Here is a 12,366-nt window from a genome sequence, read left to right on the forward strand (position 1 = left end):
ATAAATCGAAAATATTATTTAATTGATAACATAAAAATACATCAACATATAAAAACGGCTCTCTTTTTAAGAGAGCCATCAAATTTTTTAAATAAGAGTAAATTATTTTTATATATACAAAAAAATAAAATAAACAATTATTAATATCATATTTAATATAAAATTTTATATATTAATAGCTTGAATATATCTATTATTAGTATATCAATATTATTAATTTTAAATATAATAAAGGATATCGCGGAATATATATCGTAAATCAGTGTAATGCAAATGCATTACATTACCTTTATTATTTTCATTTTACATTTACTACTTGTTTATGTACGCTTATAATTATTAGAAAAATATTTTTAATAATTTTAAAAAATAAATGAAATAATAAAAATTTAATAATAAATTATTTATTGAAAGTATAAAAAATGGTATAGCAAAATCTTTATTTTCTTTGATTAAGGCGAAATGTTTTATTAGTTATAAATTCGATAATCTCCTATCGATACTTGTTACTCTTAACTTGTATATATAAAAAATATAATAGTATATTAATTTATAATAAAATTTTTTCAAAAATTCAATAAGTTATTGTAAAATAAAATAGATAATATACAAATTATAATTTATTATTGCAGATATATTACAATAAAAAAAAAATAAATAAATAAAAATATTTGGTAATGTATGTTATAAACAAAATAATTTGTTGTAAACAAATTATATAATATGTTATATTTATTAACAAATTTATTTACTCTTATATAAATAAAATTAGTGGCTTCCCAAAAAGGAAAGCCTGTTTAAATTTATCGGATGTATTAAATATTCTTTAATAAATTTACTAAATATTTTAAGTAAATTATTATATTTTCTTAACCTCCAAAACCATACAAAGTACGACCTTGTCGTTTTAATGCATATACAACATCCATAGCTGTAACTGTTTTACGTTTTGCGTGTTCAGTATATGTAACAGCATCCCGAATAACATTTTCAAGGAATACTTTAAGTACACCACGTGTTTCTTCATAAATTAAACCAGAGATACGTTTTACTCCACCTCGTCGTGCTAAACGACGAATTGCAGGTTTTGTAATACCTTGGATATTATCACGCAAAACTTTTCTATGACGTTTTGCACCCCCTTTTCCAAGACCCTTTCCACCTTTTCCTCTGCCAGTCATTTTAATAAAAAATTATTTACAATATTTTAACGAACGGATAACACGTGTGTTAACCTCACAAGTATTGTAATGTATGTGAGCGCCGGTACAATTGTGCCTTTTTATATAAAGCATTAAAGATTTTTTAAGCCACGCCTATACAATTTGATTAGTCCATACTCTGATAGCTATCCAATAGGATATGACAACAAAAATTTTGAAATTTCATATAAATATAAATACAACACATTTATTTCGCATTTAAACATTTGACTTTGTAGTATCAAATTGTCGAATATAATTTTAAAAATTGTGTGTTTTTTTGTAAAAACATTATTATTTGAAAATGGCTAGAACCAAGCAAACTGCACGTAAATCAACTGGTGGTAAAGCACCAAGAAAACAATTAGCAACGAAAGCTGCACGTAAAAGTGCACCAGCAACTGGTGGAGTAAAAAAACCACACAGATATCGTCCTGGTACAGTAGCTTTACGAGAAATTCGTCGTTATCAAAAAAGTACTGAATTGTTAATTCGTAAATTACCATTCCAACGTTTAGTACGTGAAATTGCACAAGATTTTAAAACCGATTTACGTTTCCAAAGTTCAGCTGTTATGGCATTACAAGAAGCTAGTGAAGCCTATTTAGTAGGTTTATTTGAAGATACCAATTTATGCGCAATTCATGCAAAGCGTGTTACAATTATGCCTAAGGATATACAATTGGCAAGACGTATTCGTGGAGAACGTGCATAAGCGTTTTAAATGACAATTTAAAAAAAAAAAAAACAAATAAGAAATATTTTCGGTCCTATATATAGGACCAACATATATTATTAAATAAGAGTATATTATTTTTATTAAAAAATATATATATATATATATATATATAAATTATTGAAATAAAATTAAACATTATTAAAATTTTGTTATAATTATAAGCGATTGCTATTTCTAAAAATAAATAAATTTCATAAAATTTATATTATTTTATATTCATTTGAAATATTAAAAAAACTTCTCGCTTTAAAGTAACCATGATATGAGTTATAAATGCAATAAAATTTTATACAAAAAATAATATTTATTTGTTGACGAATAATATAAAAGGTTTACATTTCTAAATAACATATATTTATATATGGTGTGTAAAAAAAAAGAAAAGAAGAAAAATAATTTATATTTTTAATATAAAAAGGCAACCGCACACAGTGTTCCCAAGCGGTCACCCATCCAAGTACTGACTGTGCCCAATGTTGCTTAACTTCGGTGATCGGACGAGAACCGGTGTTTTCAACGTGGTATGGCTGTTGCCAGTAATAAATGAAAATTTTTACAAATATATATTTTTCATAAATATCATTAATATTAAAGTATATTATTAAAATTTTCAATGAAGTAATCAATTTAAATATATACTTATTTATTATACCATATATTTTAAATAAAAATGCAACCGCACACAGTATTCTCAAGTGGCCACCCATCCGTGGTACTGACTGTGGCAAATGTTTCTTAACTATTATTTTATAAAATATTTATACAAAAAATAATTTACTCTTATCAAATATTAATTTGTGGCCTGTATTAAGGCCTATGTTATTTTCATTTTTTAGCAAAAATAATGAAATATTTCAATATATTATTAAAGTAACAGATCATTTCTTTTTTGGTGCTGCTTTTTTAATTTTTGTAGGAGATGATTTGGCAACAGAAGCTTTCTTAGCTTTTGGTGCTTTCGGTTTACGAGCAGGGCTACTTTTGGCAGCGGATTTTGTACTTTTTGCTGGTTTTGCTTTAACTGGTGCTTTTTTTGATGCCGCTGATGATTTTGCAGTAACTTTTTTAGCAGCAGTTGATGATGATGGAGTCGCTTTTTTTGCTTTAGGCTTTTTGGCTGCCAATGATGTAGTTGTGGCTTTCTTTTCTTTTGGTGCCCGTTTACTTTTAGCACTCTTTGCTGAACCTTTTGCTCCACTTTCTTTTTTGGATACTTTTGATTTAGCTGAAGAATTAGATGAAGCGGAAGCAGCCAATTTGAATGAACCAGATGCACCTTTACCTTTAGTTTGTACCAAGGCTCCCTCAGTTACAGCAGCTTTTAAATATTTTTTAATAAATGGTGAAATTTTATCAGAATCCACTTTATAATTTGCAGCTAAATATTTTTTAATTGCTTGTAATGATGAACCACCACGTTCTTTTAAATTTTTAATTGCGTTAACAACCATTTCTGATGTACGTGGATGTGTTGGTTTTGAATGTTGTTTTGTACGTTTAGCACCAGAAGCTGTTGCTTTTTTTGTTGGTGTTGTAGAAGCAGCAGTAACCGCAGTTGCTGCAACAGCTGTAGAATTTTCTTCGGCCATATTTTTTTACTTTATAAAAATAATGTATTTATTATAAATATTTAAATGATAAAATATAATAATTCTATCAAATAAAAAATAAAGGTTTTCAATTATATCATTATTCACAATAATATAAGTCCCTATGTAAGTCAAAGTACCATGTAGAAAACACATAAAAATTAAATAGTATTTCTAATTTACTGTCGTAGTAAACATGATTTATTTTTTCAATTTCTATAATATATAAAATAATAAATTATAAATTTAATAATAATATTTATTTTATAAATTAAAATATATTTAATTTTTTTATTAACAATTATTAATAAACATAGTTTAATATTAATTATTTCAATCATACAAAACAATAATATTTTTAAGGTAAACTTAAAAAGTATATATTTTTATTTTTTATTTAATATCGATTTATTATAAATTATTAGTATATAAATAATTAAAAAATTTAATATATAAATATATATATTATAGTATAAGATTTCATTTTTAGAAAAACTTTTTTTGTCAATAATGAAAACGTATTATTATGAAATGTGTTAATCGAACATTGACAAAATATATTTCATTAGAAAATACTTTTATTTATGCATTAATATCAATAATTAACTATTAAATTAATTTTTTCATAATTATATAAAGAAATTTTATACTGATATAAGTATTTATATATTATAATATTTATTTTAAATATAAAAAAATTTATGACAAAATATATTATTAGAGTATTTGTTGAGATTAATATAAGATTATTTTAAATAAGAATTAATTTATATAATTATTAAAATATTATTAATTTTATGTTATGTAATTTTAATAAAAATAAATAATAATAATAATAAATATACAAATTTTTTAACAATTTAAATTTTATATGATCTAAATAATTTTGTTAAGTACGATATGAGAAATCATTGTAAGCTTCGTTAAGAAACTTTGTAATATAAAATAATAATAATAATATTAAATATATAAATAAATAAAATAAATTTGATATATATTTTTAGTTCATTCTGTGTATAAATCAAAGGATACCGAATAATTGGTAACGGATGCGATATATTATAGTATCGAGTATTAAAACATAATATATAAATTTATCTTGTTATTCAAATTTTTTGTTACTTAACTTATGTATTTAGAAAATTTATAATATTATTTATATAATTGACATAAAATCTTATAAATTGAAATTTTATTAATATGTATCAAAAGAAGAGAGTAACGTATTGATATAATATCAAAGGATACTGATTATTTAAATAACGAATACGTCATATATTGTTTGTGTAACGAAGTTCACTTGGCCATCTAGTTTAAAATAACATTTTCAATAGAAAGTTTATATGCTTTGTTTTTTTTTTTTCTTTAATTATTAAAAAAATAAATTGAAATTTAATTCAATCAAATTTTATAATAATTTTAAAAAAATTTTTCCTTTTAAAAAATATTTTGTGATGTTGTGATAATATGTATTAATACAAGTGCATCCTGATACTTTTATCTCTAGTAAAGGTATGAGTATCATGAACAGTTTTGTTATCTAATGATATTATTTTGATAATATTTTGTGTATATTCTTATAATATTTTGTCTAAATATCATCATAATACAATATTATTTTGATAATATTTTATGAATATTCTTATAATATGTTACCTAAATGTCATCATAATATGATGAATTATTTCCATAATAACATATAAAAAAAGAAAAAAAAAAAAAGAATCATTAATTTATAATTATTTAAATTGATTCTTTAAAAAAATATTATAATATATTATTTATAAAAATAATTTTTACTCTTATTTTAAATAAATTTGTGGCCTTTTATTAAAAGGCCTATGATCGATGTATTATTATTATAAAAATTAATGCAATGTTTTTAATTTATGCTTTCTTTTCAGTTTTCTTTGGTAATAACACTGCTTGAATGTTTGGTAATACACCACCTTGAGCAATTGTTACACCAGATAATAATTTATTTAATTCTTCATCATTACGAATTGCCAATTGTAAATGACGTGGAATGATACGTGTTTTTTTGTTATCACGGGCAGCATTACCAGCTAACTCGAGAACTTCTGCAGCCAAATATTCCATAACAGCAGCCAAATATACTGGGGCACCAGCACCTACTCGTTCAGCATAATTTCCTTTTCGTAATAATCTGTGAATTCTTCCAACAGGAAATTGTAATCCTGCTCGGCTTGATCTTGACTTTGCCTTTCCCTTTACTTTACCACCTTTACCTCGTCCAGACATAGCGAATAAATTTATTTAATTAATATTTTTTTTTGTAAATATAATCACACAGATGTGTACGTTACGGGGATTGTAACATAAATGTTTAAAATGTTATTTGGGTATTTTAATTTATAATATTTATAAAATATAAAACTTTAAAAATAAACCAATCACCTTATAGTATTATTTTTAGCCAATCAGAGAGTAGTATTCATTTTTATTGTTATATCCATCTTCGCGTATATAATACGCTAGTTGTATACACGACACGCTCATACATATACTGACTGGTGTTCTGTAACTATCTGTGTATATTAATTGTTTGTAACAATGCCACCAAAAACAAGTGGAAAAGCAGCAAAAAAAGCTGGCAAAGCTCAAAAAAATATATCAAAGAGTGATAAGAAAAAGAAGAGGAAGCGCAAGGAATCATATGCAATTTACATTTACAAAGTATTAAAACAAGTGCATCCTGATACTGGTATCTCTAGTAAAGCTATGAGTATCATGAACAGTTTTGTTAATGATATTTTTGAACGTATTGCTGCTGAAGCATCACGTTTAGCACATTATAATAAACGTTCAACAATCACAAGTCGGGAAATTCAAACCGCAGTTCGATTATTATTACCTGGTGAATTGGCAAAGCACGCTGTTAGTGAAGGTACTAAAGCTGTTACAAAATATACAAGTTCAAAATAAATAAATCGAAAATATTATTTAATTGATAACATAAAAATACATCAACATATAAAAACGGCTCTCTTTTTAAGAGAGCCATCAAATTTTTTAAATAAGAGTAAATTATTTTTATATATACAAAAAAATAAAATAAACAATTATTAATATCATATTTAATATAAAATTTTATATATTAATAGCTTGAATATATCTATTATTAGTATATCAATATTATTAATTTTAAATATAATAAAGGATATCGCGGAATATATATCGTAAATCAGTGTAATGCAAATGCATTACATTACCTTTATTATTTTCATTTTACATTTACTACTTGTTTATGTACGCTTATAATTATTAGAAAAATATTTTTAATAATTTTAAAAAATAAATGAAATAATAAAAATTTAATAATAAATTATTTATTGAAAGTATAAAAAATGGTATAGCAAAATCTTTATTTTCTTTGATTAAGGCGAAATGTTTTATTAGTTATAAATTCGATAATCTCCTATCGATACTTGTTACTCTTAACTTGTATATATAAAAAATATAATAGTATATTAATTTATAATAAAATTTTTTCAAAAATTCAATAAGTTATTGTAAAATAAAATAGATAATATACAAATTATAATTTATTATTGCAGATATATTACAATAAAAAAAAAAAAAATAAATAAAAATATTTGGTAATGTATGTTATAAACAAAATAATTTGTTGTAAACAAATTATATAATATGTTATATTTATTAACAAATTTATTTACTCTTATATAAATAAAATTAGTGGCTTCCCAAAAAGGAAAGCCTGTTTAAATTTATCGGATGTATTAAATATTCTTTAATAAATTTACTAAATATTTTAAGTAAATTATTATATTTTCTTAACCTCCAAAACCATACAAAGTACGACCTTGTCGTTTTAATGCATATACAACATCCATAGCTGTAACTGTTTTACGTTTTGCGTGTTCAGTATATGTAACAGCATCCCGAATAACATTTTCAAGGAATACTTTAAGTACACCACGTGTTTCTTCATAAATTAAACCAGAGATACGTTTTACTCCACCTCGTCGTGCTAAACGACGAATTGCAGGTTTTGTAATACCTTGGATATTATCACGCAAAACTTTTCTATGACGTTTTGCACCCCCTTTTCCAAGACCCTTTCCACCTTTTCCTCTGCCAGTCATTTTAATAAAAAATTATTTACAATATTTTAACGAACGGATAACACGTGTGTTAACCTCACAAGTATTGTAATGTATGTGAGCGCCGGTACAATTGTGCCTTTTTATATAAAGCATTAAAGATTTTTTAAGCCACGCCTATACAATTTGATTAGTCCATACTCTGATAGCTATCCAATAGGATATGACAACAAAAATTTTGAAATTTCATATAAATATAAATACAACACATTTATTTCGCATTTAAACATTTGACTTTGTAGTATCAAATTGTCGAATATAATTTTTAAAATTGTGTGTTTTTTTGTAAAAACATTATTATTTGAAAATGGCTAGAACCAAGCAAACTGCACGTAAATCAACTGGTGGTAAAGCACCAAGAAAACAATTAGCAACGAAAGCTGCACGTAAAAGTGCACCAGCAACTGGTGGAGTAAAAAAACCACACAGATATCGTCCTGGTACAGTAGCTTTACGAGAAATTCGTCGTTATCAAAAAAGTACTGAATTGTTAATTCGTAAATTACCATTCCAACGTTTAGTACGTGAAATTGCACAAGATTTTAAAACCGATTTACGTTTCCAAAGTTCAGCTGTTATGGCATTACAAGAAGCTAGTGAAGCCTATTTAGTAGGTTTATTTGAAGATACCAATTTATGCGCAATTCATGCAAAGCGTGTTACAATTATGCCTAAGGATATACAATTGGCAAGACGTATTCGTGGAGAACGTGCATAAGCGTTTTAAATGACAATTTAAAAAAAAAAAAAACAAATAAGAAATATTTTCGGTCCTATATATAGGACCAACATATATTATTAAATAAGAGTATATTATTTTTATTAAAAAATATATATATATATATATATATATAATTATTGAAATAAAATTAAACATTATTAAAATTTTGTTATAATTATAAGCGATTGCTATTTCTAAAAATAAATAAATTTCATAAAATTTATATTATTTTATATTCATTTGAAATATTAAAAAAACTTCTCGCTTTAAAGTAACCATGATATGAGTTATAAATGCAATAAAATTTTATACAAAAAATAATATTTATTTGTTGACGAATAATATAAAAGGTTTACATTTCTAAATAACATATATTTATATATGGTGTGTAAAAAAAAAGAAAAGAAGAAAAATAATTTATATTTTTAATATAAAAAGGCAACCGCACACAGTGTTCCCAAGCGGTCACCCATCCAAGTACTGACTGTGCCCAATGTTGCTTAACTTCGGTGATCGGACGAGAACCGGTGTTTTCAACGTGGTATGGCTGTTGCCAGTAATAAATGAAAATTTTTACAAATATATATTTTTCATAAATATCATTAATATTAAAGTATATTATTAAAATTTTCAATGAAGTAATCAATTTAAATATATACTTATTTATTATACCATATATTTTAAATAAAAATGCAACCGCACACAGTATTCTCAAGTGGCCACCCATCCGTGGTACTGACTGTGGCAAATGTTTCTTAACTATTATTTTATAAAATATTTATACAAAAAATAATTTACTCTTATCAAATATTAATTTGTGGCCTGTATTAAGGCCTATGTTATTTTCATTTTTTAGCAAAAATAATGAAATATTTCAATATATTATTAAAGTAACAGATCATTTCTTTTTTGGTGCTGCTTTTTTAATTTTTGTAGGAGATGATTTGGCAACAGAAGCTTTCTTAGCTTTTGGTGCTTTCGGTTTACGAGCAGGGCTACTTTTGGCAGCGGATTTTGTACTTTTTGCTGGTTTTGCTTTAACTGGTGCTTTTTTTGATGCCGCTGATGATTTTGCAGTAACTTTTTTAGCAGCAGTTGATGATGATGGAGTCGCTTTTTTTGCTTTAGGCTTTTTGGCTGCCAATGATGTAGTTGTGGCTTTCTTTTCTTTTGGTGCCCGTTTACTTTTAGCACTCTTTGCTGAACCTTTTGCTCCACTTTCTTTTTTGGATACTTTTGATTTAGCTGAAGAATTAGATGAAGCGGAAGCAGCCAATTTGAATGAACCAGATGCACCTTTACCTTTAGTTTGTACCAAGGCTCCCTCAGTTACAGCAGCTTTTAAATATTTTTTAATAAATGGTGAAATTTTATCAGAATCCACTTTATAATTTGCAGCTAAATATTTTTTAATTGCTTGTAATGATGAACCACCACGTTCTTTTAAATTTTTAATTGCGTTAACAACCATTTCTGATGTACGTGGATGTGTTGGTTTTGAATGTTGTTTTGTACGTTTAGCACCAGAAGCTGTTGCTTTTTTTGTTGGTGTTGTAGAAGCAGCAGTAACCGCAGTTGCTGCAACAGCTGTAGAATTTTCTTCGGCCATATTTTTTTACTTTATAAAAATAATGTATTTATTATAAATATTTAAATGATAAAATATAATAATTCTATCAAATAAAAAATAAAGGTTTTCAATTATATCATTATTCACAATAATATAAGTCCCTATGTAAGTCAAAGTACCATGTAGAAAACACATAAAAATTAAATAGTATTTCTAATTTACTGTCGTAGTAAACATGATTTATTTTTTCAATTTCTATAATATATAAAATAATAAATTATAAATTTAATAATAATATTTATTTTATAAATTAAAATATATTTAATTTTTTTATTAACAATTATTAATAAACATAGTTTAATATTAATTATTTCAATCATACAAAACAATAATATTTTTAAGGTAAACTTAAAAAGTATATATTTTTATTTTTTATTTAATATCGATTTATTATAAATTATTAGTATATAAATAATTAAAAAATTTAATATATAAATATATATATTATAGTATAAGATTTCATTTTTAGAAAAACTTTTTTTGTCAATAATGAAAACGTATTATTATGAAATGTGTTAATCGAACATTGACAAAATATATTTCATTAGAAAATACTTTTATTTATGCATTAATATCAATAATTAACTATTAAATTAATTTTTTCATAATTATATAAAGAAATTTTATACTGATATAAGTATTTATATATTATAATATTTATTTTAAATATAAAAAAATTTATGACAAAATATATTATTAGAGTATTTGTTGAGATTAATATAAGATTATTTTAAATAAGAATTAATTTATATAATTATTAAAATATTATTAATTTTATGTTATGTAATTTTAATAAAAATAAATAATAATAATAATAAATATACAAATTTTTTAACAATTTAAATTTTATATGATCTAAATAATTTTGTTAAGTACGATATGAGAAATCATTGTAAGCTTCGTTAAGAAACTTTGTAATATAAAATAATAATAATAATATTAAATATATAAATAAATAAAATAAATTTGATATATATTTTTAGTTCATTCTGTGTATAAATCAAAGGATACCGAATAATTGGTAACGGATGCGATATATTATAGTATCGAGTATTAAAACATAATATATAAATTTATCTTGTTATTCAAATTTTTTGTTACTTAACTTATGTATTTAGAAAATTTATAATATTATTTATATAATTGACATAAAATCTTATAAATTGAAATTTTATTAATATGTATCAAAAGAAGAGAGTAACGTATTGATATAATATCAAAGGATACTGATTATTTAAATAACGAATACGTCATATATTGTTTGTGTAACGAAGTTCACTTGGCCATCTAGTTTAAAATAACATTTTCAATAGAAAGTTTATATGCTTTGTTTTTTTTTTTTCTTTAATTATTAAAAAAATAAATTGAAATTTAATTCAATCAAATTTTATAATAATTTTAAAAAAATTTTTCCTTTTAAAAAATATTTTGTGATGTTGTGATAATATGTATTAATACAAGTGCATCCTGATACTTTTATCTCTAGTAAAGGTATGAGTATCATGAACAGTTTTGTTATCTAATGATATTATTTTGATAATATTTTGTGTATATTCTTATAATATTTGTCTAAATATCATCATAATACAATATTATTTTGATAATATTTTATGAATATTCTTATAATATGTTACCTAAATGTCATCATAATATGATGAATTATTTCCATAATAACATATAAAAAAAGAAAAAAAAAAAAAGAATCATTAATTTATAATTATTTAAATTGATTCTTTAAAAAAATATTATAATATATTATTTATAAAAATAATTTTTACTCTTATTTTAAATAAATTTGTGGCCTTTTATTAAAAGGCCTATGATCGATGTATTATTATTATAAAAATTAATGCAATGTTTTTAATTTATGCTTTCTTTTCAGTTTTCTTTGGTAATAACACTGCTTGAATGTTTGGTAATACACCACCTTGAGCAATTGTTACACCAGATAATAATTTATTTAATTCTTCATCATTACGAATTGCCAATTGTAAATGACGTGGAATGATACGTGTTTTTTTGTTATCACGGGCAGCATTACCAGCTAACTCGAGAACTTCTGCAGCCAAATATTCCATAACAGCAGCCAAATATACTGGGGCACCAGCACCTACTCGTTCAGCATAATTTCCTTTTCGTAATAATCTGTGAATTCTTCCAACAGGAAATTGTAATCCTGCTCGGCTTGATCTTGACTTTGCCTTTCCCTTTACTTTACCACCTTTACCTCGTCCAGACATAGCGAATAAATTTATTTAATTAATATTTTTTTTTGTAAATATAATCACACAGATGTGTACGTTACGGGGATTGTAACATAAATGTTTAAAATGTTATTTG

At 23.8% G+C, this 12,366-nt stretch overlaps 2 non-coding genes across 2 annotated transcripts; both read right to left on the minus strand.

Moving 5' to 3' along the window:
* Nucleotides 1-2,357: 2,357 nt before the first annotated feature.
* LOC123303665 lies at nt 2,358-2,476 on the minus strand. Its single transcript, XR_006535765.1, has one exon. It is a non-coding gene; the product is annotated as a 5S ribosomal RNA (ribosomal RNA).
* A 6,356-nt stretch (nt 2,477-8,832) lies between these two features.
* On the minus strand, nt 8,833-8,951 carry LOC123303666. The gene has a single exon (XR_006535766.1). It is a non-coding gene; the product is annotated as a 5S ribosomal RNA (ribosomal RNA).
* Between the last annotated feature and the right edge of the window lie 3,415 nt (nt 8,952-12,366).

The sequence above is a fragment of the Chrysoperla carnea genome (assembly GCF_905475395.1).
Source record: "Chrysoperla carnea chromosome X unlocalized genomic scaffold, inChrCarn1.1 SUPER_X_unloc_118, whole genome shotgun sequence".
NCBI classification, from domain to species: domain Eukaryota; kingdom Metazoa; phylum Arthropoda; class Insecta; order Neuroptera; family Chrysopidae; genus Chrysoperla; species Chrysoperla carnea.